Source organism: Rhinolophus hipposideros, assembly GCF_964194185.1.
Source record: "Rhinolophus hipposideros genome assembly, chromosome: 5".
NCBI classification, from domain to species: domain Eukaryota; kingdom Metazoa; phylum Chordata; class Mammalia; order Chiroptera; family Rhinolophidae; genus Rhinolophus; species Rhinolophus hipposideros.
In genome coordinates this window covers 29,225,285-29,251,964 of record NC_138051.1, presented here as the reverse complement: position 1 = coordinate 29,251,964, position 26,680 = coordinate 29,225,285, and the positions used below count along the sequence as shown (strand labels likewise).

The following is a 26,680-nucleotide window of genomic DNA, read 5'->3' as shown; positions in this document are numbered from 1 at the left end:
ACACAGTACAGCCATGTGAATGGTGAGTACCATACTGATCATACACTGTTTTACATTCTTATAGCATCCAACTTGCGACGATTCCATTTTCTCCTAATTGCTTTTTTACTCACATATCTGACATCATTTGACCTTTATTTAGTGCTAATATTACTAAAAAACACAAAGGAGGGCATGAGAGTCTTGTGGCAGTATTTGCTTATAAGATCAGCACTAAAAGAAGTCAACCACGAGTCGTTGCATTTTATAAGAAATATATATTCCTTACAATTTTGCATAATTCAAGGCTGATTTTCCCATAGGAAAAAAATTGGGAATTGCATATTTCTGTTTAAATGCTGCTCTTTATTTTCTTAGCATTATCTATAGTATTTAGCAATTTCTCATCTTTAAGTTAATGATAAAGCATATCAAGGCAATCGTTTGGCTTCGTGGCACTGAATTACAGCTAACATCTGTTTAAAAGTTATGTATTTGGTTGCACATTTCTCAGCATGAGCTTTGGTACCAACTCTTAATGAATACTAATATAAGAAGACATAAAACAATTTTAAATTATTTTAAGTGATTTTTTAAAATAATAGCATAAATAACGGATCTCTTACAGAAATTCTCATAAAGCAAAAGGTTGATTACAGCACACTTTAAAAAAAGGTCCGGTTACTTCCGTTACAAGCCAAAGTGGCGCCACCATGTGGCAGGAGTAAAAACAATTTACAATTCTTGTAGTTCAACTGAAATTTTGCGAATCTTAAATTTGGTGTGAACCACAATACTACAAATTTTGCTGACAATATATATTATTGGTTTTCAAATCACACGACTTACATTTAACATAATTTATGCTGTTCAACTGCATGGTTTAGATTATCATTCTATTGAAAACACGTTTTTAACTTAAAAGTTTCTGCACAGCAAAAGAAACCATCGACAAAATAAAGAGGCAACCGACTGAATGGGAGAAGATTTTTGCAAACAGTTCCTCCGATAAGGGTCTAATATCCAAAATATACAAGGAACTCATGAAACTCAACAAAAAAAACAAACAACCCAATTGAAAAATGGGCAGAGGACCTGAAGAGACATTTCTCCAAAGAGGACTTACAAATGGCAAATAGACATATGAAAAAAACGCTCAACATCACTAATCATCAGAGAAATGCAAATAAAAACCACAATGAGATATCACCTCACACCAGTCAGAATGGCTATCATCAACAAGACAAATAGCAACAAGTGTTGGAGAGGCTGTGGAGAAAAAGGAACCCTCATACACTGTTGGTGGGAATGCAGACTGGTGCAGCCGCTATGGAAGGCAGTGTGGAGGTTCCTCAAGAAATTACGAATAGAATTACCATACAACCCAGCAATCGCTCTCCTGGGTATCTACCCAAAAAATTTGAAAGCATTTCTCTATAGAGACACGTGTACTCCAATGTTCATTGCAGCTGTGTTTACGGTGGCCAAAACATGGAAACAACCAAAATGTCCTTCAATAGACGAATGGATAAAGAAGTTGTGGTATATATACACAATGGAATACTATTCGGCATTAAGGAAAGATGATATAGGAACATTTGTGACAACATGGATGGATCTTGAGAGTATAATGCTAAGCGAAAGAAGTCAGACAGAAAAAGCAGAGAACCCTATGATTTCACTGATATGTGGTATATAAACCAAAAACAAGACAAACAAATGAGAAACAAAAACTCATAGACACAGACAATAGTTTAGTGGTTACCAGAGGGTAAGGGGGTGGGGGGAGGGAGATGAGGGTAAGGGGGATCAAATATATGGTGATGGAAGGAGAACTGACTCTGGGTGGTGAACACACAATGGGATTTATAGTTGATGTAATACAGAATTGTACACCTGAAATTATGTAATTTCATTAACAATTGTCACCCCAATAAATAAATTTTAAAAAAAAGAAAGAAAACACGTTTTTAATTCTCAGAAAAACATGAAGTCCCATAAAAAAAAATCTATAGATACACACTTTCAAAGTATGATAATTATGAAGTACAAATAATTTTTTAAACCAATTTGAATATAATCTCTGTTGCTATTATAACTCCCATACAGGTCTTGGAAAAATCTTAAAAGTAATAACTTTGTAAAACGAATACTATTCAAAAATAGGACAAAACTTAATAAAATGTGATATACTGTCTTTGTCACTAACATATAACTCATAACTTTTGCTTTTTAAATTCATCAATCAGAAATTTAAACAATCTAAACTCTTAATGTGTTTAAGCCATAGTTTATTACCCTATTAATTTCTAAACAGCATAATGATAACCTTATCATTAAAATTAGTTGTTACCAAATTATAATTTTTAATTCCCTAGAAAAGTATCTCATTATAAATGATTCTTTGGAATCTAAATTATTGATAATAAAATATCTTGCTGAGAACATGGGAAGTTAAATGGCTTAAAAGAGGATTTCCCCTAAGCTCTAACAAACCACCATGAAGACCCCACCTCCCAACAAAGACACTTCTCTGGCAACTGGATTTTACATGTATTCATAGTTTTAGCATCTCCATCCTGTGGACAGGGAAAAACACAATCCTCCTATGGATTATTATGTCCTTAGGGATATAATGCTAGAGCAAGTTGGAAAACTCAAATCATTTTTCTTGTGGAAGTGGGGGCATTGTATCTCCTCCTTTTCTCCATTAACTTAATTAGACAAACTTTCAGTCTCTCACTATCAGCCTACAGTCTCTCTAGCTTCTCAACCCTGTGAAAAGCCTTATCACACTGAGAAAAGTGGTATCATATGTTGCACCCAGGAGGAGTTCCTGCAGGAGGTGAGCAGCAAGGAGAGACCTGCTATTAAAGCAGCTACTACAGTCAACCTCTAATCCAAGCCCTGACCAAGTCTTCTTCCCAGCATAAGGTATTCCTCTCATACCCAAATGTTGTCCCTTCCACCTGAAACAAGATAGAAAGGAAATTTCTAGGTGTTAAGGCAGTAAGCAACATTATCAGGTATAGATGCATAAAGTTAAAAGATTTCTGACTATCCAAAAATGATTTAATTAAAACAACAATAACAAATTACTTTAAAGTATATGCGTTGTGTAACAGTCAAATGTTAATATGCTTAATATATAAATAGTTTGTGTAAATGAATAAGGAAAACACTAGCCTGATGGATATATACTAAAAATGAAATACAAAAATTATATATAAATTGCTAATGAATATTTGAAAAAAAATCGAACCACCCTTAAAATTAAAAAATGCAAATGTAAACAACTTTCATATCAAATTATATAAATTTTAATTAAACATCACAACTCAATGCTGGTGAAATTGGGCACATTAAGGGCATTTACATTTATTGCTGGTATGATTACAAACTGACACAATATAAAGTAGATGATTTGGTATTAGATATCAAGACCTTTTAAAGTGGTAATGCCTCTTGGCCCAATAACTGGTAATCTATCTTCAAAAGAGTTATCTGAGCATATTTTTATAAGCAAAGATGTCCATTAATGTTATTCATACTTCAAATAATTAGCAATAACTTAAAAACCCAATATTACAGGAATACATCCTTAAGCAAATTCAATATCTACCCAGCAGAATACTGTGCCACTATCAAAAATTAGATTTTGAAGAATTTTTAAATCACATAGGGAAAAAAAATCTTACTCTGCTGTAAATGGACAAAATTTAATACACAATATGGTGTCAACAATGTAAAAAAACATACTTAAGACTAAAGACTAAGAAGAAATATAATAAAATAACTGTTATTGTCCCTGGGGAGTGAGATCACAAGCGATGCCTTCTTCTTCTTTATAATTATATGTAACTCACAATTTTACCTTCAATGAGCCCATATAATGAGAAAGATCATCAAATAAAAGTACTTTTTAAATACTAAGGTTATATACCCTTAAAACATTCCTAGTTTCCCTTAAATATTCCTAGTCTAACATAAATATTCCTTGTCTAACATAAATAAATTTGTCCAAATCTCACTAGACCACACATTCATATATGCCACCTCGGAGTAAGAAGCTTCTAAAGTCTACTGCCTACTTTGTAAATTAGAACTGCATTTATTTTGGAGTTTGGTATTTTTTTTCCTGAATTTATCTGTTTAAATTTTAAGTAAAGCTCTTTATTAATTTGTTCAACAATTCAAGCTACAAACATAGTCTATTTGGAGAACCATTGTTATTCAAAATGGAAATAATGCTTTGTTTCTAAACAAAAGACCAGGCAGAGAGGATGCCTAACACAGAGGGACAGAAGGAGCAATCTAAATTGACCACAGAATCGTGTTTGGCCACTGTCCTCAAAAAACAATTGAATTCAATCATTCTGAGTGCCTATTTATACCAAGCACTCTGCCAGCTCATGAGCATTGGAATGAGGGAGTTCAAAGATAAGCAGGACATAGAGCCATAAACATTCATCTTGGGTTTCTGCCCTCCTAAAAAATAAAAAAATACAAAATGACCCATAGAGCAGAAGAATTGCTTTACCAATAATTTCAGGACCAAATGGAATAATTTCCAGATGTTTCTATGAGCGAACATCCACTGCAACAACTCTGCTGACAGGTAAATACTGTATACTCCCTAAAAGCAGGAAGAACAAGAAGAAATAACAAAGATGCTCTTTGGGAAATAAAATCATCCTAAAAGCTGTAAAAATACCCCCTGCTCAGAGAATCAAAAACTCACTGTCCTTTCCCTGCAAGAGGGAGAGTGAAAAGACCCAACTGGCAGGCAGAAAACTTGTGTGATTCTCCCAAGCTAATGAAGAGATCTTGGCACTTGCTGGTCTCAGTAAGTGTGGTGGACTAAAAGACTAAGTTTTCTAGGTCAAACATCTATAAGTCCATAAGGAGCTCCCTCCTGGTTGGCCCCTGAAGGCACTGCAGACTTTGGGTTTAGGGAACAATGGAGTATCAGAACTGAGTAAGGACATAACTCCTCAGTTTAGAATTTTGGATACTCTGTATGCACTTTGGACCTTTAATATAATTAGTTGGTCCCTGAGCTGTCTCTTATAACTTTAATATTTACACTATGATAAAGTGAGCGCTCATTAGTGTTTGAGCCAAAGCAATACCTTTGGAATACTTTATTCATTCCAAAGAGCTTAACTTACAATAGCAAGAAAGAACTGAAGAGGTAGAGGCCCAGGGGGGTATTTGCCTAGCCAAAGTGGATATCAAATGGAAATAAATTTGTAAAGCACTAGCATGGGACACTGTGAGAATTTTTTTTTTAATTATTGGGGAATATTGGGGAATAGTTTGTTTTTCCAGGATGTCAAGTTGTTGTTTTTTCAGTCTAGTTGTGGGGAGCATAGCTCAGCTCCAAGTCAAGTTGTTGTTTTCAATCTAGTTGTGGAGGGCACAGCTCACTGGCCCATGTGGGACTCCAACCAGCGACGTGGTGTTATGAGCACTGCACTCCAACCACTGAGCAAACCGGTCACCCACCGGGGGCTCAGCTCCAAGCTCAAGCTGTTGTTTTCAATCTAGTTGTGGAGGGCGCAATTCACTGGCCCACGAGGGAATCGAACCAGCAACCTTGTTGTTAACCTTGTTGTTAACTTTGTTGTTGCGCTCTAACCAACTGAGCCATCAGCCGCCCCGACACTGTGAGAATTTGTTTTTACATTTGACCTCCAGAGAGCAAGGTCCAAATAAGTGACTTCCAACATGTCAGGCCCTAGTTCAGCCCAGAGGTGCCCACAGCTCCCTGAGGGCCCCAGTCAATTTTCTCCATATGCAAGATGATCAGAGAGAGTGGGGAGGGAGCCAGGCAAACAATGGCAGCAAAGATCTCTTCCAAATTTCTACTTTCTCATCATTACAGGTCTTGCTTAAGACTGCCTTTTGTTAGCTACCATTCTTTCCAATTGTGAAGAGTGTCCCAAAAAGGAACACTCCCTCCGCATATGAGTTTATGATATCTTCCACTTCATTCCCAGTGGTGTATGTCACAGTTCCACTTAGAATCCACCCAAAGGCACATTCTCTTCCACTCACCTTCCTGGATCTGCTGTGATCTTATGGAGCGTTGGGCGTACTTAGCGACTGGGCCTGAAGTAAGTGCTGTCACTCAGAGGGGCACCTTGATGTATTTGGGAACTTCATTTCTTCTGGTACATCTAGGGCTCCATCTGAGGCCTCTGGCTCCTTCTGAAATATACACCAGGCAACAATCTTGTAAAGCCCAAGGAAGGTTTTTGAGGATTAATTCTGTAAGAACTTCTTACATGGAAGGGAGTTCTCCTCCAAGGGATGATCCTGCTTTGCATTTCTGAGCTCTGATGGCAGTGACATCCACAGGACCTGCAGCACAGGGTGAGCACCACCCACCCGAGAAGAGGGGGAAGGTGCTCCTCCTCTGTCGTTCGGGGAAATGCCAGAGGGACAGCACTGCTGTTCCAGTTTGATGTTTTCTCTAACAGCAAAAAGTGACCATGATTTGCATTTTCCAGAATTCCACATTTTAGCTCAGGGTTGGCTTTACCTGTAGTTAGTCACTTACATGGTAGAATTGGAGACACATAAAATTCCTCCACTAAAAGAATTATATCCCTACCAATGTGCTGTGAGATCTGAAATCATTATCCATTAGTCACATTTTGGAGGTCAGCCATTGAAAGTGCAGATTAAAAATGCAAATTTGTTACTTGGAGAAGTAGCTTCTGCAAACTTTATCAACTATTAATGCCCCAGTATTGCCGGAATGTCAGAGTAAGAAGTTTGGGTTAAAATCAACATACCAATAAATGAAGACCTGACTTTACATAATGTATGTTTAATTTACGAAAATGGTAACAGTAAAAGGTGGTCCCAAAATGTAAATCGATTCAAGATCATTTTGGGTCAATGAATGCATCATATTCTATTAGTGGAAATTAGTTTGAGGATATGTTTAACCTCTGAGATTACTATCAGGACAGAGGGCTATCTCCCTTGCTGCCTGTGTCAGATGAGAACATTAGCACAGGTCAGATTTAGTTTTTAATTCAGTCTATATGACAGAGAGAGCAGAAAGATGTAATATTGACTCTTTCTCCACTACTTACAAGGTGCATGACCTTGGCCAAGCTACCTAAGCAATGTGAGTCTGTTTCCTCATTTATAAAACTGGAATATGGGAAAGAAAAGGCATTGTAAAATTTTTGTTCAGCAATTCTCTATTGAAGAATCTCTCCCTCTTTTCTTCATTCATATACATCAGAGCGAGGAGTAGGCTGATGGTGCCAGCCAATGACCCTCAGTAGACCTATTGCTGAGCCATTGTTAGCTCCAAATTGGGGACATGCATGTCACTCCCATGTTTAATTCCTTGCTCACCTGTCTGCTACTGTCTGTTCACAATGTCAATGATATGGTTACCCTGTTTCCCCGAAAATAAGACCTAGCCAGACAATCAGCTCTAATGCATCTTTTGGAGCAAAAATTAATATAAGACTCGGTCTTATTTTAATATAAGACCGGGTATAATATAATATAATGTAATATAATATAATATAGTATAATTTAATACCAGGTCCTATACTAATTTTTGCTCCAAAAGACGCATTAGAGCTGGTTGTCTGGCTGGGTCTTATTTTCAGGGAAACACGGTACTTGGAAGGGATAACCTTTTGGTTATCCTTATGTCTTATGTCTTAGGATATAAGGATAAGGATAAGGACTAAGGATAACCTTAGTCCTTATGTCTATCTGTCTTACATATAAGAAACATCTTGTTGATTCAGAAGCTTCAAGAGGTCAGGGTTCCTTTCTATTTAATGGATGAGTCTACTGCCCAATAAAGAACCACACTCAACTGAGGGCTAAATCACCAGTATCATAATTGTGATGCCATGGTATCAAAGGAGATTTCTTACAAAAAAGATACCTCCCTCTCACTGAATCATTACCTCCCATATCTTATAACAACAAAACCAAACTACAAACACCACCACCACAAAGGAATCTAGGTGCACTGGCCAAGTAACTAAATTCTATTGTCAGCCAGGGTGAACCCAGAGGCCTTGGAGCCTAGGAGGGAACCTCTCTGTGATCCCCCCACAAGGAAAAATCAAATTTAGCTGAATGACTATAGCCAGCGGCCAGAAGAAAAGTGAATAAACGGCACTGATTAGCTCCATAGATGGTCTTTATCCATTGGACAGGGCTTAAACCTGTCTCCCAACCGGAAGTCCACTGCACTTCCTACACTCAGTTGTTTCGCCCTCATCCCAGCTTTACCTGATGATACCTTGCTCTGTGGTTTTAGTTCTAGGGCCTCTTTTTGCCTCACAAACATTCATGTCAATTCTTAAGACTTGTTCCCAAAACCAACAGAGCCTATAATCGGTGGGGCAAGTCCTCCACTGAGACCCTGGGGAGTAGTTGAAGCTGAGAAATCTGGGGGTCTCAGCCAACTTTGTCACCTCCCTTCCTTGCCAGGTTGGAAATCTCCAACCTCTCCTGGTCCCCTGTGGTTGTGGGAATTCCTACAACGGTGAGTACCACTTCAGAGGAGCCCATGAGAGAACTGGTGCAGAGCAAGCTGAGGAGGAAATGAATAATACAATACTTTTTTGAGCTTTGTGATCAAATGCTTTGCTGTTGAAAGTTATATCCTGGGGAGTTGATATGGAAGCTTCTTGTTCCTTGTCTGTAAGCATAAGAAGAGGCCAATCTGTGTAAATTTAAATTACATAAAACCTTCCCCCCCAACTGTCTGGTCTCTTAACAGCCTCTTTTCACTGAACTCCATGGTCATGAGACGTAAATATCTTTTCCTTAGCAGCACAGACTTTTGAAAACTTGACATAATAGGGTTTTTTTTTCCCACAAATCATATCAAACACCACTGCAAACTAAAGTCTATTTTACTTTTAACCCAGACTAAATCAAAGGGTCTTTTCTTGGTTTGTTTTTAGACTGTCTGTTTCATGTGATCAATAAAGTGTTCTCTCTGACCATCCCCACCAAACCAAAGCCCTGGGAACTGGCCCAGTTACCCCCAGGGACAAGAGTATGAAAGGATTGTGAGAAATGCTGCAGGACACTTGGGGCTACCTCTCTATCTGAAGTGTTCTTGAGGGAGCAGAGAAAAGTAGGAGAGCCACATGGACAGATATCTAGAACCATAAAGAATCAACAAATGAAGTAACTGAAGATGGAGGCAAAAGTGACTGATTGTAGCTTGTCTCTGTTCTATGAAATTATAGTTCAGTGTCAAGCTGTTGTGAAAACTCAGAAATTTTTGTGGATTTTTCTCTAGAACCCCAGTGCTAGACATGGTTTGTATGTTTCTTGAATGAATAAATGAATGAACATGTCAATGAATGATGAACAATGAATGAATGAACAGTAATATTGAGAAGGAAAAGGAATCTATTACAGATCAATAAACAGGGCAGTGGAAGATTCTCTTTTGTTTTCCTTTGTCTTCTGACCCTAGAAGAGAAGCCAACAGCTGGAGAAAAGTCCTTAGGCTACGGCTATCTAGGAGCCGCACATCTCAGAGAGCATTTCACCATCGACTGCAATTCCCTGGGAGGTTTGAGTCATTTACTGCCACGATGCACTCCCCAGCTATCATAACCTCTAGTGCTCCCTCTCTTCTCGGAATCCCTACTTCCGAAGTTAGAAGTTTTTCTCATTTGGAGAATTAATCAATACTGCCTTGACTGTCATGCTTCTTCCTTCTCTAGATAATAAAATCCTTAAAGGCTGAGACAGTGTCGCACGCTGTTCTTTGTGTCTACTTCACTGCACATTTTAGAACTTAGTACAGATGGAAGAATGAATCAATTAATGAAATTAATGGACACATGCCAAGAATTAAAGAGGACATTAACTGCTTGTTTTGATGACAAAAAGCAACATCCCTCTTGGTTTCTCAGTCCCCAACCCAGAGGTACAGTCTTTCTTCTTGAGTTGGGAGCCCACAGTGATACCCAGGCACCTGCAGCCCGTGCTGAAACCCTGCAGCTGCCACTTACCCCGTCTGCACTTCATGTGCTGCTCTCGTGCGTTGTAATAAGTTGGTTCATGTTGCATTAGTCTTCCACCCTGTGGTGTGTTTCACCGCTATCCACTCAGCACACCTCCCCAAGATCCACGCTGATGAATAAAGGGCTGAAAACACACTCTGGTGCCATCACAGACAACGGAGCAAATGTCACATAGGGTCAGCCTTGGGAAATGTGGGTCCTGAGTTGAGTCAGTGAACTTCCACTTGCAAGGATTTTCTATGGAAATGGATGGGTGAGCAAATGAAAAGACCCATGAAATTCCCCTTCCACGGATGGGAAGAGACTGGGAATTCTTCAAGACATTAGGGAAAATTTCAGCCTGAAGTATGGGACTCTGTCTGCCCGCCAGTTCACAGGATTCACCTTGGCTTTTGGCCAGACATGTCCAGTGTGCCAGGTTTTCATGACTTACATTTGGAGTCCGGCTGATGGACAGATTTGTGACCAAGTCAGCAGACAGTATCTCCCCAGAGGGCAAAGAACCCTCTTAGGCTCCAGAAGACAGTCTTAGAGTGGCTCGTGCAGATGTCAGGAGATGGGTACCAACCCTTGGTTGCAAGGAGGAATCTAAGGAAATCCACGATTGTGTGGTTTGTGTAACTGTCTTGCTCCTGCTACATGGGGGCCAAGACTTCAACCTCGTTATGAAAAAGACAATGCAAAAGAGACAAGTGGTCAGTAGATGGCAGCAGAGGGTAAGAAAAGTGAGCTGCAGGCAGTTCAGGGAGAGTTAGCCTTGCAGCCCCTCCATTTTGCTTTACATCTTTAATGAGATATGTGAAGAAAATGAGTCCCTTACATACCAAACACAGATGCCACAGCATATGGAGAGATGCCGCACAGCAATATTTCTCTGGTTATTAAACAGGAGGCACCTAACCAGTCGTTCACTGCATCATCATGCAGACTTGTCCTTTGTGTCTTGGATACTGCTGTTGACAATCACAGGAGAAAGCAGTTGAGAGGACAGATATATGGACGTGGGTTTTCTGAGCTCGCACAGCATCACCATGCAGAGGTGCCAGGAGGATAGCCAGGAAACACAAGCAGCCCAGCTCAATGGGGACCACCTGGCCAAGGAACCTGTGCAGCTTCTGCTGCCAGACTCGGTCCAGGCACAACGTGGGCTGTTCTGTAGTCTCCCTGGCCGTCCCTGAGTGCTCATTTATTCAGAGCCCTACTACCAGCAGACAACTCTGGAGTCTGACCTTTCACCACGAACCTCAAATGGGAAAGGGAGCTCTGGACATTTTAAAGAGCAAGACATGCTTGCTTTTTTGGCAGAATTGAAGACAGGTAGTGTAATAAAAATGCATTAAAATGCAATATATGTGGAAGCATTTTTTCCATGCTGTCCCAAACTAAGGAAGGGCATCTAGTCCTGCTGACTGTGGGAAATATTTTCACTTAGAGGGCAGTTTCTCCAGACAGACTTTTACTGGGACTGGGAACAGGCAGGTATTGGTATATTTTATTGCTATAGTCCACCCATTTTCCCACTCTCCACACTTTTCCTAACCACTCAGTCTGACCATTCTTTATTTAATCCTCCCACCCTCCCGAGCCCAGAGGATTCCTAAGGCCTCAGTGGTGATTGAGGAACTGAGAACAGGTTAGTCAGCCCAGGCAAGCATCCCCCTCCCAGAGCCCAGTAAAAGACTGTTCTCTCATTCTCCCCAAAGCTCAAAGTTCCCAGGACTTTTCAGTCACTCATCCTAAAGCCCTCGATCCTAAAACAAAGGTAAATAATACAGCTGTTTCTCATATAGGGAAACAGAGGTGCAAAACTGAGGTACAGCTTCAGGCCTCCTGGTCCCCATCCCACATTTCCTACAGGTTTGACCCTCTGAAGCAGCCTCCAATCCAAAAATTATAGTAAGAGTCACCCTGCCACTATTTCCTTCCCTCTTTTAGAAAATGACTCTATGTGCTAGAGATCCTCACTTGTCTGTGTGATCTTAGACAAGTCACTTAACCTCTCTGTGCCTCATTTTTCTCATCTGTAATTTGAGGGACTAGAACTGGATGATGACTAAGGCCCCCTCCATGATCTTGTGGCTTTAATTTCACAGGCTTCTGTCAGCCCTCAAAGAGTGTCACACACGATGCTTTTTTCCAACAACAGCCAAACTCAACAGGAGCGAGCCGTTTCCTCCTCCAGTTGGAAAGAAATGTGGTTGTGGTTGGAGTCTTGTTGATGTCCTTTGTCCTCCGAGCCAGGGAAACAGGGAGGTTTCTGATGTTATTGACACTAACGGCAGGGCCTGGAGGTGGCCACACTCTTGAGGAAGGACCACGCAGAGCTGTCCCTGTGGGCAGGGGAGGATGCAGAGCCAAGACTGGAGGATGTTTTAATAACTACTTATCAATAAAAAGACCCATTTTATTCTGCACAGGGGTCTGGGGGCAAATCCAGGTCTCCCGGGAGAAATCTGCTCTGGCCCATTATGGGGCATTGGTTCAGCTCAGCTGCTCTTGCAGAGGGCTGAATGCAACGCACGGTGGTTCAGGCAGCTCCCCGCAGCTCCCTGTGAAAATGACTCACGGCAGTTATGAATATCAAACCTCCTTTGATGTGTTCCCAGACATGAGGAACAGCCACAGGGGCGAGGAGGTGGACTCTGGAAGCTGGCTCTGAAGGGTGGTGCACAGGGGGCCAGGACACATCTGGCACCATTGCAAAGCTCCAGGAGAAATTCAGGCTGGGTAATTACCCTAGGACTTTCTAGGATAACAGAGCTCCCTTTCATCCTTCTGTCTCCCTGTTCTCTCTCTCTCTCTCTCTCTCTCTCTCTCTCTCTCTCTCTCTCTCTCTCTCTCTCTCCCCCCCCCCCCCAAAGGAATTAGATTCTCCAAGAATTATCACCTGTTTTTATACCTTCACTCTTCCCGAGGGGATAACAATTGACTTCCCTGAATAAAATTGATTTTATTGAGCACAAAATGAATGCACCCCTTCACTCGGCATCTGTGCCAATCGCTTTAAAGCCATAGACCTGGCCCCAGTCAGCCAAGCGGAAGGATTTTCCTCCGTAATAGCTATTTCTAGACTCTCAGCCTTTTGAGTAGCTGCATGGTACCTTGTTCTCCTAATAGGCTCTCAATGATGACTGAACACCGAGCCTTCAAGTCTCCCTTGTGTTGGCAGCTCCCGAGACTGGGTCAATCACACCGTAGACCAGGAGACGGAGCTGGGGCAACTGTCCCGTGAACGCCCAGGCTCCCAGCAGAAAGGGAGAGTCACTCACTGCCACCTCATGTCTGTCTCAACTGAAAGCTTCTTTATATGCAGAGGCTTCTCCCATTCCAGACAGGGTTCAAGAGCATATTGGACCCTGGAAACTTGGGCAAAACCTTTACAGTTATAGAAGGAAGTGGCAAATTTTATATATATATATATATATATATATATATATATATATTCAACCCCATGCCTGCACATTTTTCTTCTCTAAAATGAGGCTGATTTAATTTTATAGCTGAGTTGGGTTTTGACTGAAAAACTCTCATGTGCCCACAGAGATCTGCACATGCGCACATGGAAATAATAAAGTAGCTACTCTTTACCGAGCACCGACCACGTGCCGGGCATAGGGCTTCACATGCACCAGCCCCTCTAATCCTCACAGATGCTCTGCGTTTGGGGGAGTGGGCGCTGGTGTTATTATCCCTGCTTTACAGATGAGGAAGGTAGGAAACTTTCCTAAGACTGAACAACTAACGTGAAAGTGCTTGGATTCTGAACTGTTGGATTCCCAAGCATGGTCCCTTAACCATTGTGCTATGGGGCAATAGGCCCATTGTCAAGTGTTTGCTCTAGTCAAGGCCCTGTTGTTATGAGGGAGAGCAGGAAAGGCACTGTCCTTGACTTGGGACAGCTTCAGTTTAACCACGCAACAGAGCTACACACATATACACAGAGTCACTCTGACTTATGGTGGCTTCCAAGACTCCTACACCCAAGGTCTCCATGTTCCATCCTTCCCTGTCATCTTACTTCCAGACTCGCTGCCCTTGATTCACAGTCTGAACATTGTTCATCCGGTAAAGATGGGGCTTTTCTGCAGTTGGGCTTGAAATGCTTGAATTCCACAGACAACAATGTGAACAATTCGATCATTGATGCATTATACTACATTTACCTGGCTCCTGAACTGGTCGCTGTTTTTGTTTTATTTTTAAAACTTGATCAGGAAGTTTCTCTAACCCATTTCTCTATCTTTTCAGGACAGCAGGGCAGAAGAGCAACAAGGGCAAGAACAGGGAGGGTCTCAAGATTGTTGAAGGTTCAGGAAGCCCTAGATCAACTAGAAGAAATAAAGCAAGGGAAGATTCAGAGTGTGAAACGCCATTGCTTCCATGACCTCAGAAGGGAAGTGGTAAAATATGTAAGGCGTACTGCCTACTAAGTTGAAACAGGAAGAAGGAAGCAAACATTGCACTCGTTGCAGATTTTTTTCCAAGAGCAGATTAGCTGCCAACGCTACTTCAGCCTTGATCCATGATCTGGGAGATAGAAAATAGTCCTACTGTGTCAACATCTTCCAGTGACATTGACCCAGTGTGGGGGTGGGGAGAAAACTTCTCGATGGCTAAGAAAGAAAAACTTCCCTCCAAAGCCAATTTACTGAACCACCTACATGTAAGACACGGAGAGACTGAGACCACGCAAGTCCCAGGAGGAATACTGAGAGCAAATTTACCTTCCTATGTACTAGACTCCTTTGCAAATCTAATTTTTAAAACGTTCATTACACACAAATTGCATCTGATTTCATTTCATTTTGTGCTCATTCTCGCACTGCCCATCAATCTGAAGATAATGATTCTAGATCAAAGACTGCCTAGAATCTTGACAAGGGTGGACTGAGAGGACTGGGGGTACAGCTCTAAGTCACCACCCCCCTCACCATCGCTACACTTTCTAGTCATCTAGGCAGCCTGGCCATCTTGTCAGCCAGTTATTACTTCTGACAAAATCCATATTGGGAAACAGACATCATCTTTGTTTCTGGTTCTCTCTACACATTCCACTCCAGGTGCTCAGTCCCTGGAGAGGATGAATCTTAATCCTCCCTTTAATGTCTCAACTATGGCTCGCCATTCCTGCTTTCCCAGTCTCACCTGGGGGAGCCATTCCTAAGCCCCCTCTTTAATCCTCAGACACCCACCTCAGAATCTCACGCTAGAAATTTGCTATTCCCCATATGCCTGCATTTGACCACTGGAGGGCAATGCTGGACCGGCCAAATCTCTCAGTGCTCTGCTCCATCTTTATCCCTATCTTGCCCTGTCATTGCAGGATGCAGCCTCTGGTCGGAAGCCAAAACCAAGGACCACTGGAGCACCCCAAAAGGAGCAGCGCAGCCAGGCCTATTACAACGGCTCCCCCGCACCTGGGATCAAAGGAATAAAAGGCAGTCCACTAGAAATCAGATTTGGTTCCATGGGTGACATAATCCCCTGAAAAGAGACTGAGAGGAGAATTTGCTTCATTGTATCATTAACCAGGAACAACCTGTCTCTCTGACTAGGGAATGCAGAGTCTTACCTGTCTCTACCCGCTCAGATGTAAGCTCCCTGAGGGTAATGTCTTAGTAAGCTCTGTATTCCTGGCAGTAAGCACATGGCACTTGGCAATAACTGTTTATTGAATGAATGAATGAATGAATGAATGGATGCATACATGTGTATAAATTGGAATTGGCCATTTTCAGATTTGTTGCTGTCCCAGCTCTTATAACAATTAAAGTTTAAGCCATCAATTAGTCACCGAGCATTCTTAGTCTTCAAGACAGCTAAAGATAGTCAGGTCATGAATAAAATCAGTGGTTGTTGTACAAATATTGTTTCCAACACCACTTCAAGAGTTTCAGATCTCTTATTTTTAGGAAGTCCTTCATAATGTCACTCATGTGTCCTCAGACTTCATCAGACAGTGGATTACAAAATAGAGACATTATTTCATTAATATCCTGTTTACAAACCTACAGCCTCTATCATGGGAATGTGAAGCATTCATTCTGTCCCCCAGAGGATTTACGGTCATTTCATCCCATAGTGCATCCCCATGGGACTTGACCACTCCACTGAACTAGAGTTCCTCTTCAGGCCACGTTCTGTCATCTCCTGATACTCTCTCAGGGCTGCTTTCCCGCCTACACACCCCCAAAGGATCCCATGTCAGTGTGGAGACAGGCTGCTTCCTTAATCATTCAGAGCACAGCTCAGTGCTTGAGAGAAGAAAGAAGTGTACATGTTGAGACCCAAAACCAAACATGAAACTCTTCTTGTCTCCCCACAGGAGACAAGAAGGCTGCCACATAGCAGGGACCAGTCAGTTCCTCCAATAAAAATCTGCAGGTGTCCCCACATCTCCAAGTACAGAGTCCAAGGCTAGACCCTCCCTGCCCTGTGATGACTGACAGCGGGAAAAATCATTTCCTCCCAGAAAGCTATCCATCCCCCCTCCACCATCTCAGCTGGAGTCTGGCCTTCATGGCCCAGAAAGGCAAACATGATATATTAAATCTTAGAGTACCACATGTGGGAGACCAATAGCCCCGATTAAATTCGTATTAGGGAGAGGGTCGAATATGCCCCTAATTCTAACTAGAAAGACACAAGTTAACTTTCCTTGACAGAATATTTACTATCTTAGTTTACAACATCTGTGTTTAGTTTTATGCTGACTTCATAATTTCCACAACAATGAGTGGATTTTTGTTTTAGATTTAAATCAACTAATTCTCAGCCTTACTATAGTCTTCTCAACAAAAGAAAAGTGCTCTAAAGTTCATCTAGAGTCTCTATGGACAGAACTCCTATACTCTGAGCAATCTTCAAGGAGCAGTATTCCTGCTAAAGGAAAAAGAAAGAAAAAAGAAAGTCTTCCTTTTATAAGGTACGCCTATTATAAAATTTCCTAACTTAATTTCTCTCTATGGTTCAAATATAGGTCCTCAGAGTAAATGGTCCTCATCCTTCTTATAAAAATGCTATAAATCAAAAGATATTTCTCCTGAGAGCAAACAGAGATTGAAAACAATTCATTCTAAAATAGCGTTTTTCTATCACTCTCCATGGGAGTTGAGTTGATCACGTGAAGCATGTCCTATACTATGTTCTTTCTCAACATGTCTTTGGGTGATTAAGGGACAGCCCTCTAGGGAAGTATTTTGCTCTATAACTGGAAAAAAAATTATGTACAGAAATTTCCATAAAAGAGGAGATTGACAGTTAATATATAAGACTCGAGAGGCAAAGAAAAATCCCCAGGGTTAGCTCTCTGCCTTCAAATAGACCTGCGTGTGGGGCTCTGATTTCCAGTCCAGGGTTCCAGTCGGTGGTGAAGCCTGAGGCCTTGATAACATATCTGATGTGCAGATTTGACATTGATAGCAGGCACAGACCCCCTGCCTTGTGATTTTGAAAAACCCAGAATGTTTCCTGAGTTTTCAACCGATCACACTTACCTTGTCCCAGATGAGAAGTGTCTGAGACTATTTCCCTTGAAATCATAGTCCTTTCTTACAGCTCCCATGCCACACAACCCTGGTTATTAGCTGGTGGGCTGGATTTGTCACACTGCTGTGGCAGTATGGGAAATCTTGGTCAGTCCCTCCAAACCACATACATTGGGTTACCCCCGGGGGAAATGGTGACTCGATGCTACCTGGTTGAACACCAAGGACCCCAATAAGGACTGTGAACCCCAAATATTGCCAATGTAGGAGCAAAGTCCTTTAGTACATTCACCAGAAGTGATCTAACCAGAAAAATTTTATTGCAAGTTCTGTTCAGGGGTTCAGGGGTGATGGCTGCTTGTGAACCGGACCTTGAACAGAGTACACTGATAGCCTTTTGAATATCAATTCCCTAGGAAATCTTCCTTTTCTTCAGGCATATGGACCTTCCTGAAAGCAGTGAGAGAGTGGAAGGAGCATGTATTATCCAAAAGGAGACATATATATATCCTCATATCACTAATTTCTAAAGTTAGATGATGATAAATGTTGGTCAGAGTACAATGCAGTTGCCCAAAGGAGGGAGAGGTTAGTTTGGTCCAGAAAGACTGGGAAAAGCTCCCTGGTGGAAGTTATAGTTGAACTGACTTAAAGGATGAAGAATTTTGACCAATGGAGGGACTGGAGCAGGATGTAGCAAGCAAAGGGAGTGCAGCTTGAGCAAGTCAGGAAGGTGGATAGAACTACGTTTGGGGGTCATCATCCACTCATAGGAATGAGTTTGCATTGACTGGGACAGAAGAGCTGCTGGAGTGGAGGGTGTGGCCTGATTGAGGAAGGTCTTGTGAACGAGGCTAAGAGATTTGGATTCTGTCCTCTGAAAAACGGGCAGAATTCAGGGGCATATAAGATTTCTTCTTTGAAATGTGCTTGGAAAGTGTTTTAGAAAGATCACTATGGATGCAAAAATTGGTTCTGACACTGAAAGCAGTGAGATCAGATATAAAAGTCAATGCAAAACCTAAGGTGGACAGTGAGAAGGATCATAAATAAGGACCTGGAAAAAGGAAACAGATTCAGGAGATGCTTTAAAAGTAAGTGAATGATATGTGGGGGAGAAGGAGAATGGAGAGATGGCATCTTCCTGGCATCCTGGTAGAGTGCTGGAAGATTCTCTAGTTCCCATGCTCTAAGGATTTGCCATCAGAAATTAATCTTTATTCATTTTTTAATACTTTAAGACTTACATTAAGACTTACAGAGTCAATCCTGCTAGGAATATTTTTATGTTTCTATGACCCAAAGGATTAATCTCCAAGGAGATTTGGGGGCAGGGGTTTTCTGGGGCCCTCAAAACCCATTACATAATTGCCCACTCCTCTTAGTTATAAATTCAGTTGTGTGAATGAACACCCAACTAGTATGCCTAAATCTGCACTTAATTATTGTTTGAATATGAAATCAAAGCTGAACATCTTTTATACTCTTTTTTCTCCTCTGACTTATCCTTTTCTTCTCTCTCTGGATCTGGGTCTCTAGATCCAGAGAAAGTCTGTCATAAGTTCTTGACCTCCTCATCCAGTTACAGCCCCTCGCCACTAAAATGGCTTTAGGTATGACGTTCCCCCCACCACCAGGGATAGCCTTCCCAAGGACTCTTATTGGCGAGATTGTTTGGGGCCACCATGCAGCACACATACATCTTCCCAACCAGCTATCCTGTCCTAAATACCCATACTCTGTGGCCAAGCCTCTGGAGGAATTCTGGACACCTCTGTCACACTACCTGCTTTGGTACAGGCTCAACCACAGCCACACCACCAGCCCTGTACGTGTCTGTTTGTCTATGTGGCCACAGCTGTCCCCAGCTCTCCTCTGTGTAACTCTAAGGCCAGGCATTCTGGGGTGAGTGTCTCCTTATTTCTTTGTCCACTGTCCTGTTATATCTTTAAAGTTGTTCATTAGAGTATGTTTCAGAAAGATGAATAGTCTTAGAAAAAAGATGAGGTAAGAAAGAAGCAGAGGTGGCAGTAAGAGCTTTGAGAAAGGAGATAAAAGAGAAAGAATCCTTGACCTCCATCAGCTCTGACTCTCAAAATAAGATCGGCGCTAAAGATAGTCTATTATTTATCCCAAATTAAAATTTCCTGGTTCTGCAGTCATTGTATACACAATGAAAAGGAAACCATCACACAAAAGATGTAGTTATCTTCACAGTGGGAATAATCTCAGCCAAGCTGAATCTGCTCCAAGAATAGAATGATAACAGTGCTAAATCAGGAACTCCAAAACTTTGAATTGTCAACAAATGCAGTGATTTCTTGATGGGAGAATGGTTATAAAGGAAGGTGAGCTGAAAAGTCCTCTGAGTCTTGGATGGGGCATGGATAACAGAGAAAATTTTAATCTGTGCTCTTTCCTGGGGAGCTCACAATCAGTGGTGTTAACTGAGAGAAAGCCCTGCCTATGTTAACTGATAGACCCCAGAAGCCCATTCACCTCGCCCCTGTCCAGCTTCATAGAGACTATCTGATGGGCTGTACCACTTTCTCCTGCCTGAAGTAAAACATCATCAACCAGACTTTAAACCCGATGTTGGAAGAAATTTTGGCTGGGTTTTGCTTCCATTGTATCCATAGCACTCAGCAGAAAACTTGCATGTAGTTGGTAATCAAAAAAGATTTGGTGAATGGATGGTTGATTGATTAATCAATTAATTAAAAATCAACAAATTGGGCTGGCCCGGTGGCTCAGGCAGTTAGAGCTCCATGCTCCTAACTCTGAAGGCTGCTGGTTGGATTCCCACATGGGCCAGTAGGCTCTTAACCACAAGGTTGCCGTTCAGCTCATCGAGTCCCCTAAGGGATGGTGGGCTCCGTCCCCTGCAACTAAGATTGAACAGGCACCTTGAGCTGCCACTGAGCTCCCGGATGGCCCAGTTGGTTGGAATGCGTCCTCTCAACCACAAGGTTGCCGGTTTGACTCCCACAAGGGATGGTGGGCTGTGCCCCCTGCAACTAGGAGCGGCAACTGGACCTGGAGCTGAGCTGCGCCCTCCACAACTAGGACTGAAAGGACAACAACTTGACTTGGAAAGAAGTCCTGGGGAACACACTGTTCCCCAAAAAGTTCTGTTCCCCTTCCCCAATAAAATCTTTTTTAAAAAAAATCAACAAATTACTTCCTCCCTCTCTGGCTTCTGAAGAGTGAGTCCCAGAACCAGAAACTGCCAGATGGGCAACCAAGCTATAGTGACTCAGGAAAATGACTATTCCTATCTTTCCACAACTTTCTGTGCACCTTAGATTCCTAAAACTCAGGAACCAGGACCCAAGAGATCCTGGCTCACCAAATGTCTTTCAATAGAAGGTTATCTTTCTGGTTGTTTCTTTTCAGAAAATAATCCTCCTGAGGTTGATAAGGGACTGGGACCATATGCTGAAAACACAGGCCCCAAGTGGCAGAGAGGCATCAGAGCTTCCTCTAAAAGGGCCTGCTGAATTGTTGCCTTTGAATAAGTCTGAGTGTGTCTTTCGATAGCACAAGCACCAACCACCCCTAAGGGCCCTTTCCTTTATGGCTACAGCAATGAAGCAGCCACATGGCTGCTGCAGATAAGGTGGCCCAAGTGCACTGTGCATGCAAAGTAGGCTGCGTGGTGCACAGCACTGAGAAGAACCGCAGAAGCACCATGTACCAGCTTCTCTCACATTGTGCTGCCTTTCCTTTGTAAGTGGCTCCCAGGTAAACGGGCGCCGTTTCCCACCACTTCTTATTTCTCTTTCCTATCCTTTTTTTTTTTTTTTTTTTTTTTTTTTTTTTTTGCCAGACAGTTCCTACAGGACTGAAATTAACAGTCTTCCAACATGGTCGCCACAATTGGGGCAGATGTGAAGTTCCAATCCCTAGATGACTTTCCTGATGGGAGTTATGACTCTGTGTACTGGTATCTGCAGACAGCTAACAAAGGCTCTCCTGTATGCCTTTCAAGCCACCACGAAATTGGAACGCTACCAGTTGTCTGTGGACAGAGACATTAACCATTATGCAAGTGCAGCCAGACAAAGCCGTTGACTACTGTGCACTATGGGTACCATGATGCATGCTGATATCACACTGAACGACAGCTGTAAGTTTCAAGCAAGTTCAATACAGAAAATTCAGAGGACCATCCAACAAGACAGAGGGTGTTCAGTGTCATCTTGAACTTTCTCCACAAACTCATCAATTCATTCATTCAAAACTAAGAGACTCTTATTGTCTACAAATTGACAAACTAAGTGTTGTGGGGATACAAAGATACCAAACAAGCACTTCTCAGATAATACATGTATTCCGCAAGTAGCACCTCCTCACTTTTATCTTGCTGAACCGTAAGTAGTGAAAATTAAATCCTATTGAATTACTTGAATCATTGACCTGACAAATAAAAGCACAATCCCTGATACCCAGAGTGACAAATGAATTGGACACACATACAAAATCAAAGCCAACAATTAACAACTTAATCACAGACCTTGAAAATCTATCAACATTTCTAAAAGCCTGAAAAAATATTAAATATTTATATATATAAAGGCCTACTATAGATAGATAGATAGATAGATAGATAGATAGATAGATAGATAGATAGATAGGTAGGTAGGTAGGTAGGTAGGTAGGTAGGTAGGTAGGTAGGTAGATAGATAGATAGATAGATAGATAGATAGATAGATAGATAGATAGATAGATAGGCAGACAGACAGACAGATAGACAGACAGGTAATAGAGAGAGAGAGAGATAGATATAGACTTGGTAGCATAGTATTAATGATTGAACTCAAGTTCAGAATTGAAAGCCAGACGTCTTGGCATTTTGAATTCCAATTCCAGATCTTCCACTTACTGACTCACTAGCTATATGATCTTGGACAGGTTACTTTATGCCTTGCTTTTCGAATCTATAAAAAAATGATAACAATATTACCTACCTCAGAGGAGTTTTGCAAGAATTAAGTGAACTATACAGGTAATGCACTTAGAACAATGCTTGGCACATAGAAGCACTCAGTAAATAGGAGCTACTCTTGTCGATGGTGACGGTATCATAATAAGGGTTACTACTCCACATCCACATCCCTTCTATTGGGCTGCGTTAGGTCTTTAGGAATTTTTTGGTAAGAAAACTCTGGGACAATTAAACATTCTTTTCTACATTAGTATCTCATCTGGTAAGAACTAAATATCAACAGAAATTCAGAGAAATACAATTCAAAAGACCTTCAGAACCTTTTCACTGGATGCTGGAAAATTATTAAGGGCTTCCTATATAGAAAAAAATAAATCCAGAGGAAAGTTAATTTCTGCTTGCCCCCCATAAAACAAGCAAATATAGACTTTATGAGATATTAAAATACAACAGTAACCCTACTCACTAAATGGATAGTAGAATAATTTATAAATGTAAAGCCAAAAATAAAACTGAGGTTGTTTATAAACATAATTATAAATAAGAAACTAGTTCTATCAACGTAACAGGCATACTACATGACCTGAAAAAGTTCCCACCTCCAAGACTACAAATTAAGTCGAAGTACACCTGACCTTATGATATCCTAAAAAAATGTCAAAGAAAGATCATTCCAAGATTCTAGAATTGCGTAGGCTCTACAAAGACACATCCACTTTGGCCTCTGATTATTCAAGGAACCAGCCCTGGAAACTCCTTGGTGTGACCTGCTGAGCTGAGAACTAGGAGTAAGTAGGACTGTCTTCTCTATTTTCTATTCTGAAAATACACAGTCTCCTGCTGCTTTAGATCAGTGGCAACCTTCATCCCCTTCTGTCTTGCTAGCTTTCTTATTTGCAGTCAACATATGGGCTCACCAGCACTGGTGCCCCCCAAGAGCAGCCATTTAAGGGCACAGAAAGACACAAAACAGGAGCTTTTGGGGGGATAAAGAAGTGGAGAAGGCTTCTTTGCAAAATTTGGCTTTGGAGATCATATTTCAAAGTCTTAACCCTGCTGGGACAGGTACAGACCCACAGAGTGTTTGGTGAATGAGTGAATCACTTTCATACTGGGCTTGATCTTCTCCAGGTCACCTCAGGGTTACTGGTGAAACACCACCTGAATTTCTGAATGTTAAACTGGAAGACTCAGGTTTCCTAAAGGACACTCACAACTCCAGTAACCCTGCTGTATTCTGTGCCTATTCAGTGATTCCTCCCCAGAGCCACAGTTCAAAGACCAATGCCATGTCACATGCAATAGGGAAATAGGAGAGTCTCTGTGACTCTGTTACCCAAGTCTCTGATTCCACAATGCAAAGAGTCTCAGTGAGACAAATACTCATTCTTCCTTTTCAAAACCTATTAATATCAAAGGCAAATGAAAATTTGGAAGAAGAACAAAGTCATCATTGACTAAAGAGCACTGCCCAAGAGAGAGTTTCCTGGTAGTGACCCGTAGGAACAAAAATGAAAACTGTGGTGGAACTAACAATATATTTGAGAGTATCTGTCTCAACCATCTTATCATCTAACTGGAAGCCTTCCAATTTCCCCATGTGATCCTTGAAGAACAGTCATAGAAAAAAAGGTAAGCTGGAAGGTTGAACTATTCAACAAGCGCTCATCAAGTATCCATTGAGTCTCAGAGTAGAGAATTAACATGGTTCATTTTTAATTCAATAATATATATTGAGTGTCTACTATATGCCAGATACTGTGCCAAGAGACAAGGTCCCAAGGCAAGTCGTAGAAGCTTTCTACCTTTCTGGACTTCACACTGTAGTGGGGCTTACAGCCTAATAGAGGAACCAAATCAGACACATGTGAGAGAGCAAGAGAAGTACTTGGTTGTAATAATTATGGGAGTGTTCCAGGGGGGAAGTTCAGATTGGAATTAGGACCTTTAGATTTCAGGATGAGTTGGGTGATGGGAGCCAGGAAAACATCTTAAAGTTACTGAGCTGAGACTAAATATGGAAACGTTTATTTATATATATCCGAAAGTCCCAAGTCAGTAACAGAAACAGCATTACAACTCAAAAAAGTCCCAACTTGCCTCTGTCTTGTGTTGCTTGGCAGCTGCTTCATTCAGTGCCACACAGCTGGGAAAGCGAGTCACAGATGGAATATTCGCAGCCAAAATCTTTTTAGAGACAAATGACACCGTGATTTTCCTTGACACCCATTGAAACTCCTGACTAATTTCCAAAAATATCTTATGTTTGCTTTAAAACAACTAGTGGGGCCCAGACATTTCAGTAAAAACATATCAGAGAAACAAAGTCATCTCAGCCACATGAGCATTTTGAGGCCATATCAACGAGACTGAGAAGAACCACTACTTACTGAAGCCCGTCCCGGGACACCAGGCAGTTGAGATCCTGACCACAGGAAATAGAAATGCAGTTTCTTCTCTTTTCGTTCACTTCCATTCTTGTTCTTGAGTTGCTTGTCCAACCAGCCAGCATCAGAGCAGAAAAACCAGAGAGCAAAGACAGCAACCAGAAACAGGGCAAACATCTGATAACTGCCAGGCCTACACAGAAATAAATCACGGCACACATCAGAGTCTGACTGCACTGTTGCTAAAGCTTTATGTATGAAGTTTGAGGGTCATGAGTAGGAGATAAAGCAAGGAAAGGGCTTTCTTTCACTAAATTTATCATTTTTACCCGAAGAACTCAAAGGGAGTGGGGAAAGACCGGATGTGTTCTCAAATCAAAGGGAAAGTAGGTCCTGAAACTGCCAACTAAAGGGAAAATCAGAAATTCTGGCATTCTCTCGCTGTGATACGCTAATGATCCCCTGGATACATTTGATACCAAAGACCCAGCATGGCAGAGACCTTCAGAGAGAATGGCACTAGGCTTAGGCACATAGTAGCCAGTATGGATTGAATTGATCTGACCCTAGGATCTTTTTGCTTCTTCAAGTACTCCCACACTTTCTTCATCCTGGATGGACAAAAACCAGGGCTCTAGCTCATCTGTGGCCTCCATCCTTTGCCTAACGGCATAGAAGTTATTGATACTGCCTGTTCATCTCTGACACAACTTCATTCAACTCATTCATTTACCTGCCCAAGTTCCTACAGACAGCTTAACACAGCTCAGCCAATACTTCCTTCTCTCAGAGGAATGTTCTGTTTCAGGCTTGACATTCCAAGCTCTGTTTCTCCCCTGGTGACTAAGGCACAGGTAAGGAGCTTTGACCAGGCACTAACCCCACCATGGCAAAGCAGAAGAGATGAGGCAAAGAACATCTGTGGTGGAGCCACAAGTGGGTACTGGGCACAGGAATAAATGCTTTGGGTGTTCTCTCCTTTCAACCTCACAACATCTCTGCAACTTAACTACAATGACCCTATTCTCAGATGAGGAAATCAAGATTCAGAGACGTAACCTGCCTAGCTACTGGTAAGTTGCAAAGCAAGATTCAAAACCCAGGGCTAATAGACCTGCAAAGCCAATGCTCCTTTTCCACATAGGTGATGTGGGTAGTGATACCACTTAGGCACTGATGGGTGACATCAGAATGTTAGCCACAAGCAATTGCAAGCAGGTTTTAGCCAGGTGGGAACTATGCTGCTGCTGCAGAGTGTCCTACCTCTCACTAAACGTACAACAATCAGTAGAAGACCTAGCTTCCCCAGGTTTTGGCCTGGGTTCCTTTTCTAATCCCATCTTTCACTAGATGAGTAATCCACAAGGATTCTTGAGGGTCAGGAGGCTCCAGACAGAAATCCTGTTTGGACTAGCAAATATCTGCTATGTTGCTCATGTTGACAAGCTCTGGGTTGGTCACTGAGAACGCAAATATAATTAAGATACAGTCACTGTTCTGAAAAAACTTAAAGTCCAATGCAGAAAAAAAACCACAAATCATCAGATAATTATAATAGAGGTGATAAGTACCATGACCCAACAAGTTCAGGGAGCCCAGGGGAACACATCCCTCCAGTGGGGGTAGGAAGGGAAGGAGAAGGAAGGTATGGTTTTTCCAGGAAGAAGGAGCGTCCAGTGCAAACGCTGGGTATGTGAAGACTCTAATACCTCTTTGAACCTGCAAGTATTTTTGTGCAGCTGACGTACTGAGTGCAAGTGGGGAAGTGGCCAAAACTGGAGAAGGAATCAGGTCAGGAGATCTTATGGTCATGACACAGGATCTTCACATTCCCCT

At 41.7% G+C, this 26,680-nt stretch overlaps 1 long non-coding RNA gene across 1 annotated transcript in view; it reads right to left on the bottom strand.

Annotated features, from left to right (window-relative positions):
- Nucleotides 1-1,679: 1,679 nt before the first annotated feature.
- LOC308498376 overlaps nt 1,680-26,680 on the bottom strand; it is a 68,017-nt gene continuing 43,016 nt past the window's right edge. The window contains exons 2-3 of the long non-coding RNA XR_013993463.1: nt 6,040-6,192; nt 1,680-2,948 (exon numbers count right to left, since the gene is read on the bottom strand). This is a non-coding gene — a long non-coding RNA (uncharacterized lncRNA). The remainder of the gene's footprint in view (nt 2,949-6,039; nt 6,193-26,680) is intronic.